This window comes from Apus apus, chromosome 10 (genome assembly GCF_020740795.1).
Source record: "Apus apus isolate bApuApu2 chromosome 10, bApuApu2.pri.cur, whole genome shotgun sequence".
Taxonomy (NCBI): Eukaryota; Metazoa; Chordata; class Aves; order Apodiformes; family Apodidae; genus Apus; species Apus apus.
This window is the reverse complement of record NC_067291.1, coordinates 6,703,785-6,722,813: the sequence shown is the minus strand read 5'-3', so window position 1 is coordinate 6,722,813 and position 19,029 is coordinate 6,703,785. Positions and strand designations below refer to the sequence as shown.

Here is a 19,029-nt window from a genome sequence, read left to right as displayed (position 1 = left end):
ATTTTGTTATGATCCAAAATGGGCTTTTTACAAAAGCAGAACTACTTTATATATAAAGTGACTTCTTAATCTCCTCTAAAATTGAGCACTGAGCCTATTCTCACCAAAAAAGGTTTTTAAAAATTCTTTATATTGTGTCTAGACAGTTATAGAAGCAATCCTGCTGTTCACTTAGTAGAAAATCTTCAACCCACTCAGTTAACACCACTTGGACAGGATAGCTTAAAAAAACCTAAATAATTTAAAATAATGTAAATTAAAAGGCACAAAAATGTTAAATATTTTACTAAAACCAGAGAAGAAAAATCTTTCCAAGTTATTGCACTTCAAAAATGCACATACAGTAGAGACTGTCTGCTCTTTTACAGAAACATTTCTGTTAGTTGATGTTGCTGGTTTGTATTTACAGAGTTTAAATAACATTTATGATGAACAATTGTTATGTATCTATATGATTAACTGGCATATGCTAAAAAGAATTTCTCACTCTTATTCTGGTAAGAATGAAGTACTACATGAGCCAGTAGAACAGAAGCCTATCACGTCTTTTATGAAATGTAGTAATTTTATGGAAAACATTCCAAGTAAATAACAGAGTACTGTCCTATTAATTCAAATTGTCAAAAACAATTGCAAATTCTTGCCAAACTCTTGATGAAAAAATGTTTAATTATTCTTTTATAGTCTTCCCTGAGAGCAAACATCCAAGTAAGAGGGGGAAGAAAAATAATTTTTTGGTATCACCAACTTACAACATAGGGAGTAACTTTAGCCTTGGCATCACTGTATTTCTTTCCTATTCCCAATAATAATGCTTGGCCCTTGCTGCAAAAAATGTTCTTAACTGCAAGCCAGAGTCTGCTTAGTTCCAATATAAATATTTAACACCCAATATCTTTTTTTATGACTATCCAAGAAACACAGATCAAACCATCTAACTCATAACTGCCAGGATCATATGGAGCTTGACAATGATACCTGTTTGTAGTCATGCAGCAAGAGAACAAAGAAGATTCCTGAGAACCCTGTGTTTCCCAGTGGGATAACCTGATAACTAAAAATCTGTTCCCTCCTATTAAATCTGGTGTGAGCAGATTGGTGCATGATTTCAAAGAGATCTTGGATTCAAATAGAAACACTTGGTTTCGTATCTTGCATTTGCATTGCTTGGTGGGAATCTTTGAGTTTGTGTTTCGCCTCAAACTGCATTTTATTACTAACAAAATAATGCATTTGCTTAAACATAGGAATCACAAGTGTCACTACACCAAATCATACAGTATGATTTCAAACCTGCTAAAACAATCTGGAAAATGAGAGAGACCTAACTTTAAGACAGCTGTGCCCAATGACTGATTAATCTCTTACTAGTCCTCCTTGACGGATATTGTGCTGAGAGTATTTACACTTTCTCTCCCATACATTTTTTGGATGGAAATGTGGTAGTACTTAACACCAGCCTATGTCATATGGTGATTTTGAGGAAATTTCCACTGCCAGCATGTTGTTTTATGAAGGGAATCCTTTCAAGTATGAGGTGTTGTACAATATGAATTGCTAGCATAAATGCTTAATGGTGTTCTCAATCACTACGGAGTCCCACACAGGTTAATAACATTTTCTTCCTCTTAGCAAGTAAAACAGAATAGAGAAAAGTGTGTTTTATTCATTGAGATCATAAAGCAGAACTACTGTGGGTCAGTGTGAACAGAGCTACTTTTCAGAGAAGGAACACAACCAATCAGTATAAACGAGATTCCTTTGTAGGAAATAATCAAACCTGCCTTAAACTTGCATTTCACTCTTAATCAAAGGTTGACTGATACACGAAACAGCTATCAATCTTTGGAATTCTTTCCATTTAGGGTCAAAAGAGCCTGTGTCACAAAAAGCCCCTGTAATGTTTAAATGCTCTTTCACAGAAATGACTGAGAAAGATACAAAGGATGTATTAACAGAGGCAAGAACCTAATGAGCTGAAACCAGCAACCAACCCTGAGGAAAAAGGCACAAAATCACAAATACAAAAAGAAGATAAATAATAAAATAATAAATAACACAAATCAAATTAATAAGATTATAACACGTTCAATAAATACTAAGATATAAACAATACATATGATGCAGAATGCACTCATGTATGCATTTTTACATATTAACAGAACAGGCATTTAGCAAGAAATTACGATTTAATAAAGAAAAATTAAAAATCTTTACTGGGGCATCTACTGAGGCTTCCATGGAAATTATGTGCTTCAAAAATGAATACTGCATAGATTTCAGAAGAAAAGACCAGTTATAATTGATACATTCTAGAAAACCTTGACATTTGCTTAATACAGTTTAGGCAGTCAAATAAAAATGATTGTGTACTCTCCGGACCAAGCAAGGACATCATGTAGCAAGCCTGTGTGCCATGTGTTCTCTGGGAGTCTCCCATTCTAACTGTATAACACACTGATTTCTAGCACTGAGAGGTCATGACATATTGGACCAGACACCTGTTACTAGTGCAGGACTCAATACTTAGGATGTCCTTGGCCTTGATCCAGAGTAATCTGGGGAAGATGAAAGAAACACCTTTCAAGCAAGCTGACCCTGTTTCCTTTTTGCTTTCGAACAGCTGCTTAAAACTGTGCAGAGATTTGGAATGGTAGTCATCCTCATAGAACTAGGTTGGTAAACAGAATTCACTCAAATTTACAAAAAATGTAGAATAAATGAAACTGTATTGAACAGATTACTTCAGCTTTCCTTTCCTTTTTATTTTTCTTTTCTATTTCTGTCATTATTGTACATTTAAGAAGTACCAGGTTGTTCCTTGGGTAATGTACATTCATATAAAAATATGAACTAACTTTTAACCTCCCTCAGGATGTGGTATGCATTACATTTAAACAAATGTATACACAGCAAACATAAATCCCCTCATGTTGCCTAATACACTGAGATACATCAGCAAGCAAAAATGATGTTAAGGAAAGAAGTGATACAAACTGGAATCCACTGTCAGTGTTCCTTCCTTCCAATATTTGCTGTGGGAACGCGAATAAATCTTAACAATGTTAATAGATATAAAGATCAGAAATTTTGTCAGATAAGCAGAGAAGTCTGAAATCCCTGAGTCTACTTGTACAACTCTGCAAGACTGAGATGTAAAATGTGTGCCAAATACATTAACACTCAACAGCCCAGTACACTCTCACAATGATGAATGGCAGCCTTGGTCAGTGAAGAATTCAAAGTTGTTTTGATCATGTAATACTCATTTAAGGAATCCAAAAGCAAACATCACTTTTTGAGCCACATCACATACCCTCCCACTATGAATGTTGAAATATTAGGACTGTGAATAGAAGGCAAATAAGAAAACAAAGGTAAACACATGCTCCCCACCAAAAGGATTTTGGGCAGGAATACTGAAAGCTGTCCCTTGGCTATCAATCTGAGGAAGTCTAGGACACACCTGTCCCTTAAAACATCTTCTTGCAAAGTGCTGTTTCTCAGAAGAGGTACTTTCTATCTACATGTTCTGTATTGCTCAACTATTTCCGCAAAGTGGTTCAAGAACCTCTTTTAGTTACAAGTTAGCATGAAAGACAGTGTTTGAGAATTGCAGCCAACTGTATGCCAAAATTAATTTAAATAAAGACCCTTGCAAGAAGCAAGGGACAATCTGGACAAAATATTCAGTGGTGGACTTAATGGGGATTTAGGACTATGTATAAAATAGAATGGGGCTGGTGCCAGGCATGTGAAAACATGAAGTGCTGATCCTTGAAATGGAAAACAGATGTTACAATTCAAGTACTAAATTATTCTATTAAAAATTGCAATCTATGTGGTAGAGTGGCATAAATAATACAACATGACAGAAACTTGCTTCTGTTGCTTTAGCTGCATTGTATTATCAGGTAGGAAGGCCACAGTTAGGAGTGGCAGTATATTAACAACATGCTTACTACAAGTCATATTTAAGCATAAGTAAAAAATGGTAAGGAAAGGCTCAGGGACAGCTCTGAATGTACCACACCTAATCCAGCTGCTAAGAAATGTTAAGCAGAGTAATGTGAAAAGAGTCATTAAGCAAGATGCATGGCCTAAAACACCACAAAAGGAGTTAAGTGGATAGCATAAGAGTATCTGGCTACTGGTGGGAGACCTGCTTTAACACTGTAGATTATCAATAAATTCTAGTTCTACAAATTGCTGAGGCTACTGCTAATTAAGTTTTCTATGCTACTGTCCTATAAAACAGAGCTTAATTATATTTACTGTTCTAATTGAGCCATACTACAACTCCCCCAAATTTACCTGATACAATGAGCTTTCTTGTCAAATTATGGGACATCAGAGATGTCACTCCCAGGGTATTTCACTGATGTTTTACTTAGGAAGAATTGCCAGAAAACCAAGTCTGCTCCACTATACAGTTAGAAAGTACTCTGCCCTCCACCTTTACAGGAATCCCTTGCTTTTCCTCCTCAGTCCTTAAATTGGTTCTTCTGTCTCCTTCTCATCCAAAAAACATGCAGGGATGAAGTCAGTCACAGTATGAAGCTGCTCAGCTCCAAAAGCCGATGGTTTAATTTCTCACCAGCAGGCAGCTGCATGCAGTGTTAAGCTCCCTTGTAGTGCAATTATGCTAAAAGATGGTGCATTACCTTCATGTAAAATGTCTCACTCAGTGACCATGGTCTGGTCACACTGGGCTGAGTGAATGCAGAGGGTTATTGAGCCCAAAATATTCAAGCAGCTTTGAAAGGATCAGTAAGAATGTTTTCTTCTGAATCTCTTCTAATCTCCACCCCCCATTTTAATAAGCATGCGCAGTACATGTGCAGTAAGGGGTGACATATTCCAAAATTTGTCCAACATTGTCTACTTCATGGAGAAACATACTTGTACTACAGTAGCTACTTTTCCTCCAAATCCCACCAAAATCAGTGAAAAGACTTCCTTTGACATCAGTGGGAGCTGGGCCTAGGAATTAGCTTTAGTTTCCAGTGAAACACCACCTACAAAAGACATAACAGTAAGTATAATTTACTGTTCTTAATTAACCAGGAATAGCTTACTGAAATCACAAGTTACTTCATGGCCCTTTGTAAGCATAGAGGATTTTCAACTTAAAAGTTGTGGGATTCATTGTACCACAAATGCAGCATGATTAATGGCCTTTCAGAGTCCTTTCACCTCAGACAATTACTTCGGAGGTCTCCATGGGGACTCTTTGTCTGTATCTAGTCTTATAAAGGTCTTGAATTCTGAAGGAATATAATGTTGTTAATTTTCTCAGTTGGTTTATTATTCTACTGTTTAGTCCTTGTATTTTATCTCAAGTTAAACAAACCTCAAGCCCAGCAGGACAACTGCAAAAAGCTCAATGATGCAAAGAAAAGAAAAATTTACACTATCACTGACAGCTTTTTATACTCGGTGGTTGCTTCACAGATGCCTTAATCTCTTTCACACTTCTGCCTCTGGAAATTATCAGTGCCAGAACCTTTCTTTTATCAATCCCAATTTACCTAACAGGTTTACCCACCTCAGTGTTAAATTCACATTTGCAGACACTGTTACTGACTTTTTAGCAAAGTATTTAGTATGCAAGTATTGTTGTATATAATACAAAACACCTTTTCTTACTGTCTGTGACAGAGACTTTGAGCTGAGGCTGTAAATATTTGGCTTTCTGGGAGATCACTTGCACACTAGTTCCCTCATTAAGATCTTGCCTTCAAAGCTTCCAAGAGACACGCCGGTGTTGCTGCCCCAGAGGTTACCTGTATTTTCCCCTGGCAAGTCTGAGAAGCTTTCATACCCATTTTTAGTGATGATATCTGTTCCCCTTTCTGTCATCTATTCACACAACTGATTTGCAAATTCTGAAACAAAATTCTGTACATATGCTCCTGAGGCCAAACTGCAAATTTGTTACTTACAACATTCTCTCTCACATAATCAGAACTGTAAGTAATTACTGCATTGATTTCAGTACCCTCTAAGAAGTGATATAAGACTTAAACTTCACAACCACATCCACCTTTAATACAATATGAAACACAAGCTTTGATACTTTATCCATGTCTATCATCCATCAAATACCCATTTGGGTAAGAAAATATTTAGATATATAATTCAATTTAGCCTTTTAACCAATAAACTTATGAGAAAGTCCTTTTATTAGAGTTCTTTTGATTTGAAGACCTGTTTTGAACCAATTCCTTCCACTAATCCCACAAAAAGGCAGCAAATTCTGTTGGTCTCCAAAGCAACAAAGAAAATATTGATGTAATTTAACACACAGCCTGGAAAACAACTGTGGAAGCTAAGAAAAACTGGTAGTGAGAGTGGGAAGAGCTGAGGAATCATGCCCATCACCGAGACTTGATGCCACTGCATTTGAAAACAGGAAAATTGGGCAAAGAAATAGGTTGAATAAGGTCTTGGGAAACTAAGCACAAAGATAACTCACTAGAGAAGCAGAAAGTGAAACCAGAATGTTTTTTGGTTCAATGCAGGTTTCCAGTTCTTGGCCTTAAGTTGCTCAGGTTCAGTTCCAGTTATATCAATATCAGTCTAATATAAGTTGGATAGCATGGTTTGGTAGATCAGCCCACATTGCAAAACATGAGAGAAACGTAAGTATCAGATGACAAAAGCAGGATTACAAGAAGGGGCTGTGGCCAGGAAGGCAGATCGGTTCTTGTTCTTGCTTCCTAAACACACTGTGAGCACCTCTGAGATTTCAGTGATGCAGCTGCATCTGGTAGAGTGAGCAGCACTGGCTAGAAATTCTGGCATCACACTCCCCAGGATGGTATCCAAAAACACTACAACCAGATCTTGGCTGTTGCAGGACAAAGCCTTCTTAGCCTGGTTCCCCAGGCTCTGATTTAGACAAAGCTGAGTTTTGCTTATTCCCTGTTTCAGATCCTACGTACCACTCTTGGGAGATTAGTTGGCCAGGCTCAAGGTTAACATTCAGATTGAAGCCATCCAGCCTCGAAACACAGAGCTGAGATGCCTCCTGCCCTCCTTTGACCCAGGAGGTGCTTCTAAGATCAGGGTCTCACCACTGGCCCCTGAGCTATGCTGGAGGTACACCTCTGCCAGATTTTGACCCTGATTCTGTCCCTGGTCCTGACCTGCTGACTTGAATTTCTGGGTTGATTTTTGGGCTTGACATAGGATCTATATCATCATTAAGGGTTGGCCTCAACATCTGATCTGTTCTCTGAGTCTGGCAACCATAAGCCGACCTGCCCTACTTGCTCTGGAACTGGAGACATGCACCATTTTTGGTAATGCCACTGTCTGCCTGGTTTGCTGTGATTCTCAACTCCAGGTTCACTTTCTCCTATGGATCAGCATGCCCTTGTTGCTCCTGACACTGTAGATAAGACTGATAAAATTAGTATTTCTTTTTCCTCTGGCTGTCTACCCCACAAGTTCCAGTCAAGGGAAAAAGATCTCCCGCTTTGAGCAACGCAGCTTGCTTACTGACTTGAAAAAAGAAACCCAAAGTAAGCAAATCGGTATTGCTCTAAATAACCTAAAACTCTGAATAAAAATAAGTAGAAAATGCACAACTTTGCACTGTGTTGTTGTTACCCCACTTTACTGCATGTCATGATGCAAGACTGCGATCAACCTGGTTCAAAACCACAGTTTTGAAGCTCTTAGTAATGTGGGATAAGAAGAAAATAAATTTAGAAGATATCTGTTCCTGCATGCTTCTACATTCTTTTTAAAGTTAAGAGGAAACACTGTTTTTTCTTCTTAATCTAGGAATGCTAAAAATTTTACAAAAAAAAAAAAAAATTGAAAAGTTTTTAATTACTAGTCAAAAAGCTGTATTATTTGACACTACTGGGAACTGTTGACTAATAGAGGCTATAACAAGTGAACCTAGAGATTGGGTAGCTGAGAAAAAGCACAACTTTCTAATTAAAAAACCTGTTTTCCTGCAATTTACACTTTAGTGAAGTTCTATATATCATGTAACAAATTGCCATTTGGAACAGACCTACGATCCACACAAGCTACATTCAGGATCTGAGAGTGATCAATAAAGGTATTTCAGCAGGAACTGCAAAAACATGAAGTAGTAAGACTCCACAGTAAGACTAGTAGAGTTTGGCTTTATTTACAGCCGTTGAAGCCAATGGTTAGATGTTCTTTGACTTGACATTTCTTACAGAATACTCATGTACTAATTAAGAAGGTAAAGTCTCAGAACATCAATTAGCAATACTGAAAAATACAGTAAGTCAAAATCCTCCAATCCACAAAGAAATTGTAACTAATTTTTTTCACAGAATCTGAGACTAAATTTTACTACCCTACTTCACCAGTTTGTGTCCTCTAACAAGTTACAAATTAATGTTGTCCACAAGGGGGCACTTATAATCCTTGTGAAATAAAAAGGTATGCAAATTCTACACAACAAGAAGTTAATTTCTTATACTTAAATACAAAGTTTACATTGCTCTTCTTTTCAAATCAGCCTCTATTACATGAGCAACAAGTACTGCTATTTTGTTGTAAGTAAAATGTTCTTAAAAATTATCAGTCAATCCAAAGATTTATTTTTTGGCTTGGGAGGTGTTTTAACCTGAAATAAAATGTTACACAAAACTGAAACAAAGGAGATACTCTTGAACTGATTTTTCTTGCATCATTTGCTCTCCTTGTCTGGAGACCAGGTGGACTTCATTTATCAATCATAAACAAATATTTTAATCCATATCTTGCTTCTCTCCTCAAAAAGAATCCTCATTGACTTCAAAGTTGACATCAATTGGAAATTTGCCAAGTTACAGGAGTCAGCTTGTTTATGGATTTGACACAGCAAAATTATGTCAATTCCATGGTCTTCACCATCCAAAAATTACTACCAGATGTAATTGAAATACTTTTTTCCACATGCTTGTATTTTTGTGTATTTTTGTATTTTTCCCTCCAAGTTTGTGGAAATGAGTAGGGAAAGATCAAATTAGGGAAAAATTTATGTACACAAACCTTTGGGGCCAAATGGGGAGCAATCAAGGGTGCCAATGGAGTTGCATGACATGACAGTGAGATCATGCTGACTGGGGGCAATGCCCAGTGACCGGAAAAAAAAAAGAAGCCATATTCATCTTCATTAAAGGGCAAGAAGAAGAACCTTAGGCTCAGCTGCAGATTTGTCACCCTAAGCCCAGCTGTCAGAAAGACTGCAGAGCTAATCCTCGTGGAAGTCAATTCCAAATACATGAAGTACAAAAAAATTATTGGGAACAACCACCACAGATTTAACAAGGTCAAGTCATGCCTGAACAAGCTACTGTCTTCTGTGATTGAACTACAAGTCAGTGGGTAAGTGGATTTTTTTCACCTTGACTTTAGTGAGGCCTTTAACATAATCTGGGCAAGTCAACAATAAGGTGGGTGGGAAACCAGCTGGCTTGCCAGACTTAAAGGGCAGTGATCACTGCTCAAAAATCCAACTGACAGGCTAGTGGCTAATTTCACTCAACTGGAATTCACAGAAATGCTGCTCATTTAATCCTTTCCCTCTAGGCAAAAGGTACATTAGATTAGCAACAAGAAAGCATATATTGCTTTAGCACCTGAAAACTTTGGCTACTCATCTTTTGGAATGACAGTTTGTGTTTGTGCACTTATATTCCTTTCCCAGTAAAGACTTCCACTCCAACTCTTGTCTCCTGTCTTTGATATATCTCTCTCCTCTCCACTAGGGAGGACCTTAGTTTTTCTGAGTTTTTTTCTTCCCAAGCCTAAGCAAGGCTGCCTTGGTGACTGGCTGGATGGCTCTCTTCTCAACATGTGAAGAAGTTCAGGATAACAATACTGGTTTTCTTTGGCCACTGATAAAACCTATGACTGTCACATAAGAACTTACAGACTTAACTCCTACAGTTAGATAAAGACTGTTCCTTTAATTGCTTTCTGTCTGTGACAGGTATGAAATGAGATGCCAATTAAGATTTTATGACTGTTAGCACGTGTCAGTACATCCTTCTCCTGGTGGGATTCCCAACAAACGTACAACTTAATCACCAAAGCTATTTGCAAATGAGAAGAATGACAGGAAATTAGAAGATTTCCAGGAACTGCTTTCAGCTTTGCTGATCCCTGAGGGAGCAAAAATATATGTGCTTCATAGCATTCCAATTGAACACCAAGTGAATGACAGCAGGCAGACGGCTTTTTAAGCATTTTACTGTACAAGGTACTTGACATGTACAAACTGAAGTGTGAGGTTCAGTGGTGCACATCCTTCAGTGAGAAAAAATAAAACAGCGTCTTCAGAAGTGAGGATCCATGCCTACACTTGTAGAGCAAGAGATACCTTCAGAAAACTTCCAAAGGCAGAGGACAACAAAGACAGTATAGCCTGCTTGCCTTGAACATTTCTAAGTTTTCATGGTTGCAGCCTAAACCTCATTTGTTTTACAAATCAAAGGAGTAATGTTGAGAATTTACATTCAACAACGGGATAACAAACAAAATTCTAATGGTTCTCACTTGATTTGTGGTAAGCTCTAACCATAATTTTTACCCAAACATTTGATCTTACTTTGGCTTTCAAATATTTCCTGCTGTCCACAGGCCTAATAGTCACAAATCTTTGATGCTCTGTATAGCCCTTCACAAATAGATTGTGGTCACATCCAGATGTCACCCACTTAATTAATCACAGCTTTTCTACCTTCACAATAGCTGTTTTCATTACCTATCTGTGTTTTATGTTGAACTTAATTTTGTCAGTTAATTTCAGACAGAACGAAGAAACAAACTGATCTGTTCTGACAACCTTAAGAATCAAAATGACACTTATAATTTCTAGATATGCACTAGATTAATGAAAAGTATCTACTCATTTAAAGACCCTTTCACTAAGACATTCACTGGCTTCTTGCTGGCTAGAGAATTACTTGAGAGAAAAAAAGGTTTATTCTTGTTACAATGGAAAAAGTAAAGCCATCCAGGACAAGTAATCATGTGAAAAGATGGTCTTAAAGATATCAACTAGTAACAGCTAACAAAAAGGATTAAAAACATATAGCATGCATCTCACACTGATACCTCTGACAGTTAGAAAAACAATTTCTCTTACACTGTTTTTATTCTATGGAAAAATACTAAAAATGGGACTTGTAGCTCTCCCATACACAGAACTAATTTAAGGTGTATAAAACCAAGGTAATCAGCAGCAATACCACAGCAATAAAAAGCTGAAATTGAAATAGACCATTGCTGGCTATTGCCTTCTCAATGTAAAGACAGCTGTTCAACTCAGAGACCTCTACTCTACAAGTAGCTTATTAAATAAGTTTGTTACTCGAGTCTTTTTAAGTGGCCATGTTAGCAGTATTTAAGAGTGAAGGAGATTAATGTGCCTCATCACTGGAAACTGGAAAACATATATTGAAGTTGAGTGCAAGACTTCTAGGTCTTTTTCTTTTGATCATATACATTTCAGTAAGCAGCACTCATCTCTGCCTGGGTTAGAATAAATTGTTCTTACCCAGTCATGAGCCTCCAGGCACCGAATCCAACTACAAGCACATGGCCATAACATAGGAGTTTTCATAACATTTAACAGTTTTCACCATGCCTGGACTGTGGGGGAGTCTGTTCACATACCTATCTGCTGCTAGAGCATTCAGAAGCCCATCTAGGACCCTGAAGCTCCAGTTTTGTGTCCTCACACCTTCAAGTGGATCAAATTGTCACATTCATTATGGATTGGAATACTGTGACAGAAAAACAAACAAACCCAAACAACAAAACAAAACACAACAAAAACCAACCAAAAAGTACCTGGAATTCAAAGTTCTACTTTTTTTTTTTTTTTTTTTTTTTTGTTCATCTAAACATTTTATCTGCAGCTGGAAGCTCCATAGCCAGGAGAGTTCTAATGCTCAAGAGGTACAATAGGTTCAAATGGTATGTGCATCTCTGGGATGCACCGATTGCTTTTTCATTTCAGAAAACTGAAACCCCCAAGAACAGTAAAGTTGCTTTAGTCCGAGACCAAACTCAATCTAAACTGAAAGATTCTAAATCACATATAACAAAGCCCTCATGTCTCCTTGAATATACTGATCTGCTGATAATATGCAAATTTACTTGGTATCACAGATCCAGCAAAAGTAAACAAACTTTATGCTTCTATTTATACAAATCAACTGGAACAGCAGAAAACCATACCAACTCCACACACTACAGTTATTGAAGAAGGGTATCTTGTTTCCTAGAATCTATACACAAAGATTAAATGTATGTTTACGGTGTGGATCATAAGATTAAGGCCTTAAAAAATGCAGACAGGGCTTGGATCTGCAGACATACTGAATCCAGTAACAGTGCAGTCTGAAACTTCACTAAATGCTTCTTTAAATCTAGCCTTATTTGACCTTGTTAGCAATGACAAGAAACAGTTAAATAAAATAATACCATTTATGTCATTGATGTTAACTTTATGCCTTCTTAAAACACCTCTTATCTAAGTGGCTAAAGCTAATGCATAAGTCAGCACACCCTGATCATATCTTGGTATTATTGTTGGCAAGTAGTACTATGCCCATTCCAGGATTAAACGAAAGGTCTCCACAATTCTCTTCAAAAGCTTGATACTTCAGAAAACAACTGTAAAACTCAATATAACCCATTCAAAGATACGGCTGTTTCCCCAGTGTAACGTATCTACTCCTTGCTGACCTTGAAAGATTGCATTTTAAATTTTCTCCTGAACTCTGACAATACCTACCATTATCACATTCTGGTTCATGAATGTCACAAAGAGTGTAAACAAGCTGTAACAATATTTGAAGACCACATCAGGAAGAGAGCTGAAGAGCACAAATAGTCTCAGTAATGACTTAAGTTCAGAATAGCCTCCTGAGCACTTACAAGCAAATGTTTGCCTCTGCCCACAGAGCAGTGACAGTCTCTGCTTCCGCAGCAACTATTTAATTGTTTGAAGAAAGGCTCCATGGTGTGATGACCTCTGATTTTTTTAACCAGTCATGTAGGAACAGAAGATAGAAAATTGGACTGGAAGATTTTCCATTTGAATGATGGAAAAATACAATCTGTTCCTTCTGAAAAACGGTAGCTACTCCACAATGTAGCAGACATCTCCAATGTCACAGCCAGGAGTAAAATCCTCCATTCAATACAGTTATTTTTCTCCATCTTTGGTGCTGAACACCTATATAGTATCCCAATTAACATCCGTTTAAACAACATGGGTGATTCTGCACAAATACAAATTATTTTTCTTTTTGCATAAACTATATACTACATGGAGCTGTAACTGAAATACTTTAAAACAAGCCTTTTGAACTTAAAAGTTTGATTTTTCTACTTTTTGATAAACAAAACAAAATAGATTTTATCCTTGAAAAGGATTTGAGCTTGCAGTGTTGCAATAAAATCCCAAAAATCCGCTTGATCTATAGAAAATGACAGCCCTTAAAAACATTAAAATGCTGCAAAGTTTCAAATATTTTTATTTCTGTTAATCAGAGAGAAAATGTGCAAAATGTCAGTGACAAGGGACTCTTGAGTAATGGAAAATCGTATGTATTTCTTTGTTTTGATTGGCATACAAATACAGTAAATAAATGGGGCCTAATGCCTGCCTCAGAAGAGTTTGTTCAGCTTCACCATCTTCTTAATAATTACTTCATCTTTAATTTGCACTAGGGGTTCCTGGTTCTTAGGATTTACTTGTTAATGTGAAGATTTTCAGGTTAGCAAAAAAACCTGAGAATTAAGAGCTTCAAAAGAATCTCAAGGCAATCAATGATAAGGCCCTCTGAATAATTTGATTAAATGAGCAAAACTCTTCAGTTATAGTACAAGAACACAGAAACATAAGAAAGTCTAATTTTTATTAATACTTGGAAATGGTTTCTAAACATTACAGAGATATGGAAAAAATCACATTTTAATTTGAATTCAAATATTGTTTTATTTTTCCTACTCTGTTCATTACAACAGACTAATTCTCTACCTCCTTCAATCTCATTCTTTGAATATACCTCATTTCAGTGCTTATATAGAAGGCTGTTACATCTAGTAATTTTTTAAAATGTAACTGTATTTAAGGTACACTTTTAGGAATGTACATTTTCCAAAAGTTCAATCCTGTTTTAAATGTCATTATAAGCTCTGTGCAGACAGAGGCACAACAACATTCACAGTATTTTCTCAGAGTAGAACTCATTAAAGCTTTGGTCTGATTACCTACAAATGAATGCAACTGCATCACTTTCACAAGTGATCCAATTATTTAGGAGGTCAGCCCACTGCTGCCTCCTGTAGTGTTCTTCCTATATTTTGCTGTAAAATGTTTCCAGAAGGTAACTCCCTCTGCTACTACCTTCTTCAAATCACTGAGTGCTTGATCTCAAACATTCTCTCCCTGTTTCAGTAAAACTATTTGTCAACAATTTTTTCCTTCTTTGTTGGATATTTTGACAGGTCAAAATGGATATGAAAACTGCAGGCTGTTTTACAAGGAGAAATATTTCCCCAGAGCATCATCCTTTGAAATGCCCTGTAGAAGTCACAGCCATAGCATTAGGATTCTTTTCTGATTTTCAAGGTAGCTGATTTATCTCTTTTCTCAGAGCACTTAGGTTCGAACAATTGCATTGAGATTCATGCATTTCTTTGATCATTTTTTGTGCTATGGGGAAGATAAACAATTACCAATTTTTGAGCTATAGAATTCCATTCAACTTCTACATTCCAGTTGAGAATGCTGAAGAATGCACAGGCTGCAGCACTCAGTAACAAACTGTGTCTGAATGTGAAACAGGATTTGAAATTATAATGGATAATCTGAGATCACAAATGCAACCGAGTTTGATTTCCTTTGGTTTTCCTTTGGTTGTTCATGACAAGGTGAGATTTGAGCTAGGGAAATCTAGGGCATCTGAGAATCTCCTGAGTGTGGACTCAAAAGCTGTTTAAATACCCAAATCTGAGTTTAAGTTTTGTTATGTCAAGTGTCATCTGAAATTCAAACACAATGATACCTTGTTGTAAAACAGGAAAGCAGTTAGAAGGAATGTAAAACTATGTCTCCTAGGTTACTAGAAAATAGATACATATGCAACAAAGGTCAGACTTCAGGAATATGACTTTTTTTCTTATTGCCCATGGTCACCACATAGTCACCATGTATTTGCTTTATATCCCCATCACTACTGTAACACAAATCCTGCCACCAGGATATGAACAAGTTTAATTTGTGGACAGTTCCTGTGAATACATTACATGAGGTGGGGTTCGCACTGCAAGCATCTACAGTGGCACCATGGCCACTGGCCTGAGCTACATCCAGATTGCACAAGGCATTCAGACAAGAAAGTCATCAGTTTATTCAGTCACTTCAGTTTTGTCTGCACATATTTATATTAGAGAGTATGTAAGAAAGAAGCATCAAAGTTTGAGCCAGGTTATCTTCCCAGAGAGGTACATATCTTACAGAGTGGACAGAGAGGACTACCAGTGTTTTTTACATGATGAAATGTACTCTGAGTCACATCCAGCATCTGTCAGCTCTCAGTCCTGACACTTCCGCAGTGCCAAGAGAACTGCTGATGATTCTGTGCCTTTGAGGCATTTCTGTTTCCTGGAGAGAAAAATGAATGAGCTTTGAGTAGTCATCTAAACATGGATGAAGTATTTGGATTTTTTTCAGCAAAGATGGATTAGAGGACAAATTATAATTTAAAAAGTTGCTTCTCCTATTATTTGAGAAACATAATTTTGATAACAGCTTTGCTGACATTTCAAATGCAAAGGTTAAAGAACAGAGACAGTACCACTGTCATTCTGTGCCGCATTGACTACAAACAAAGGGACCACATAGCAAGTTTTATGACTAACTAGGTCAACAAAAAGAGAAAAGCTAATGGAAATGTAGCAAGCATCTTTGTCTATTTGAATCTTGGGGTGTTCTATTTCCAAGTGTTTTTCTCGTAACAAAAAGCGTGGCTTTTTTGTTCTGTTATGTAGACAGTTCATTCCATTCCCCAAACTTGCAAAGCAACAGCTCTCAGTGAAGCATTATTCTACACACAACTTTCAAATTCAGAAAATGCTTCATTCAACTACTGTGACAAGGATTATATTCCTCTGACAGGCAGAGTCTTTGTATTAGTCACCTTCCCACTCAACAAATATATCTGGAGGCCATGTATCTTTGACATTGGAATCAATTTAGTAACGTTTTCAACTGGAGTAAAAAAATATTATAAGAACAAAAAAATAAAAATGTAAGATGTATCCACATTGCCTCAGCATTACTCGCCCACATGTATAATCTATTACAATCAATACAGACATAGGTCACAGTTCTAAGAAGCCTGTATAATGAAATGGGGGTTTTCTTCTATGTGCAAACGTGTGTTTGTAAATACCCATGTCCAAGGCAAATGATCCTATCAAGATTTGTTTTAAATTCCATTCCCCAGGCTAATTGTAGTTTGCTTGTTGTTGAAAAAGCTTCATTATATGTACCAATTATTTTTTGTTTAATTTACAAGCACTACATATGAGGCTGTGCATGTGATCCTATGCACCTTCTATTAATATTAAAGATTTCTACAGCTGTGCATCTTAGGACCACAATCAAAATTCTCATCACAGATTTCAACAAGTCAGTCTGCAGATACCTGTGCCCAGTTTCACACATGGAACTGGGTTAAGCCCCCTGAAGCTGACACACACCCACTTCAAATCTCAACTGTCTACATTGAAAATTACATTTAAATTGAGAAACAAGACAAACTCTTCTGAAGTGTTTACTGTCTCAAAGTTAAATTGTAATTTCTCACATATTTGCTCTTTTTAAGGGTCAACCATAAGGTATGAAGTGTCTCCACACTCTTTTTCTGGATATTCCTTTACACAGTGAATCAATGGCTAGTGCAACTTAAAACAGTCTAGGGCCGCAACACTGCATTACCAATAATGATCAAATCAAGGTTTTTTTTTTAATTCGTCTTAAATCAAGCCTTCACTAGGCATTAATCAGTGAATGCTTAGATAGTCAGATGAAATGTGTAGGTAAGTATCAAGAAACAAAAAGTCAAGATTAAAAAACCAACAACATTGTTGAGGTTCAGATGAGACATGAGCCTGAATTTTACTGTGCAAACTCAGAGCTAGTTTTTGTTTTAAGTATTTCTTGAAGTCTGTGTTATAACAGTGTTGATTCCTCAGGATTCAATACAGTCTGCCCCACTGACAGGCAGAGATAAATGAATGCCAGAAGTCCTTCAGAGCAGTAGAATTTGGATTAAAACTCAAATGCTTAGAGGCAAAACAAAGCATAGTCATTGCTGACTTGTTTCAATCTTTTTCTCTTTTCCTGAAGAGCAAAATATAAGTTAAACTAATGTAAACAGTTAGCACTTCAAATTTCCAATTTCAACAAGTAACAAGTTGGTTACCTCATCCAAGTTCTCAGGGGATTGTAGAAACTTAAATCCCCAAGGCAAATACTATGCTGCATGTGGTCTATAGACAGGTAAACTGAGGAAAAAGGAATTAAATAACTAGTTTCAGCCATTACTAGCATTACAACTCCTGTGACCTAGTCTAACCTACACAGAATCTAACTCTTACAAGCTCTTTTTTAGGGAACAGAAATGCAGGCAAACTTCTGCAGAATCCAGTTCACAGTTAAGCACCATGCATGACAACACTGTTCTTCAGGATACACAAACCTCAGCCTTCTAAGCCACTCAGATACCTCAACTCTCTTTGTTCTGTCAGAGGAGCTCTACAAGTTTTACCCGAGTGGTATGTGTAGATGACTGTCACTATGGGTATACTGTATTTAACAAATACTTGCACGTTTTGCTGTTTTGAAGTTAAAAGAAAAAAATATTTAATATTTTCTGAAAAACAACAGACAATACGTAGGAGTGGTCAGTGTCATATTCCTGTAAACTTTTTTTCTCTTCCGTATTGCTTAATGATACAGAAGTCAAGAACTGTGTGAGCTACCCCTGAGACAGGGGAAGTTAGATTCACTGTATTTCTAATAATTCCCAATGTGAAAAGAACTCTGGCCATTGCCAGTAGACTAGTCCCAACTGGCTTTATACTAGGGTTATGTTTATTCAAGTGTTCTCCTTTATGAAGTAAAAACTTGGCTTTATTTCAAGGTAAAGAAAAAACCTCCAAGCAGCAAAATATTTTAAGGACAGATGTCTGATCTTGAAACAGCAGCTAACATAGCCAGAATATATTTGTGCAATAAACACTTACTCTTCAGCCCTCCCTTTCAACTTCATGTATTTCTTTTTATCCACTATGTTGCTCTCAAAAAAGTTGCACAGAAAACAGTGTTCCCTGGGACAGCTTTAATTAATTCCTTTAATTCTAATAAAATTTGAAATTTTGTAAAAAGTGTTGCTTCCCCCCCCCCGCCCACCAGGGGCTTAATTATGCCTATTACACCCGGAACTGTGTTACTGAGAACAACGGGGTGCATGGACCAAACAGCAGCAACAGCCAGTAACTCTGATGCACAGGGATCTCCTGTGAACCCACCTACCACTGTGACTTTTCTTCACCTTGCTGCGGTCACCTCCAACTGGCTTACGTCCTTACCTCCTCTCCACCTTGGTGTACCCACTTTTGAGACTATGTGCACTGCTGCAATTTCATTCCCAGCAATCTTTCAAGTTACAAATTAGCTTAAAAAACAAATGAAAAAAGAAATGCAGGTAACTATAGTAATGGCTAATATTTCTGAATGCTTTCCAATACCATCTCTGCTGTGTTTTGATGGTTATAGCTCTGCCAAAACTTCAAAACTCATAAGGAAAATGTTCTTTATTTTCAAAGAAAATAAACAGTAAATATAATCAATTTTTTTCAAAACTGCAAATGTTTAGTGTTTTGTAAATATTTTTAAAAAGAACTTGCAATTGGTTTACGCAGAAGTTCTCGCACTTTTTTAAGATCAGGGGCTCAGAATTG

The 19,029-nt window shown here is 36.9% G+C and overlaps 1 protein-coding gene across 3 annotated transcripts in view; it reads right to left on the bottom strand.

Moving 5' to 3' along the window:
• The window catches only part of THSD4 (thrombospondin type 1 domain containing 4), a 258,772-nt gene that overhangs the window by 62,140 nt on the left and 177,603 nt on the right, over positions 1 to 19,029 (bottom strand). The gene's annotated exons all lie outside the window — the stretch shown is intronic.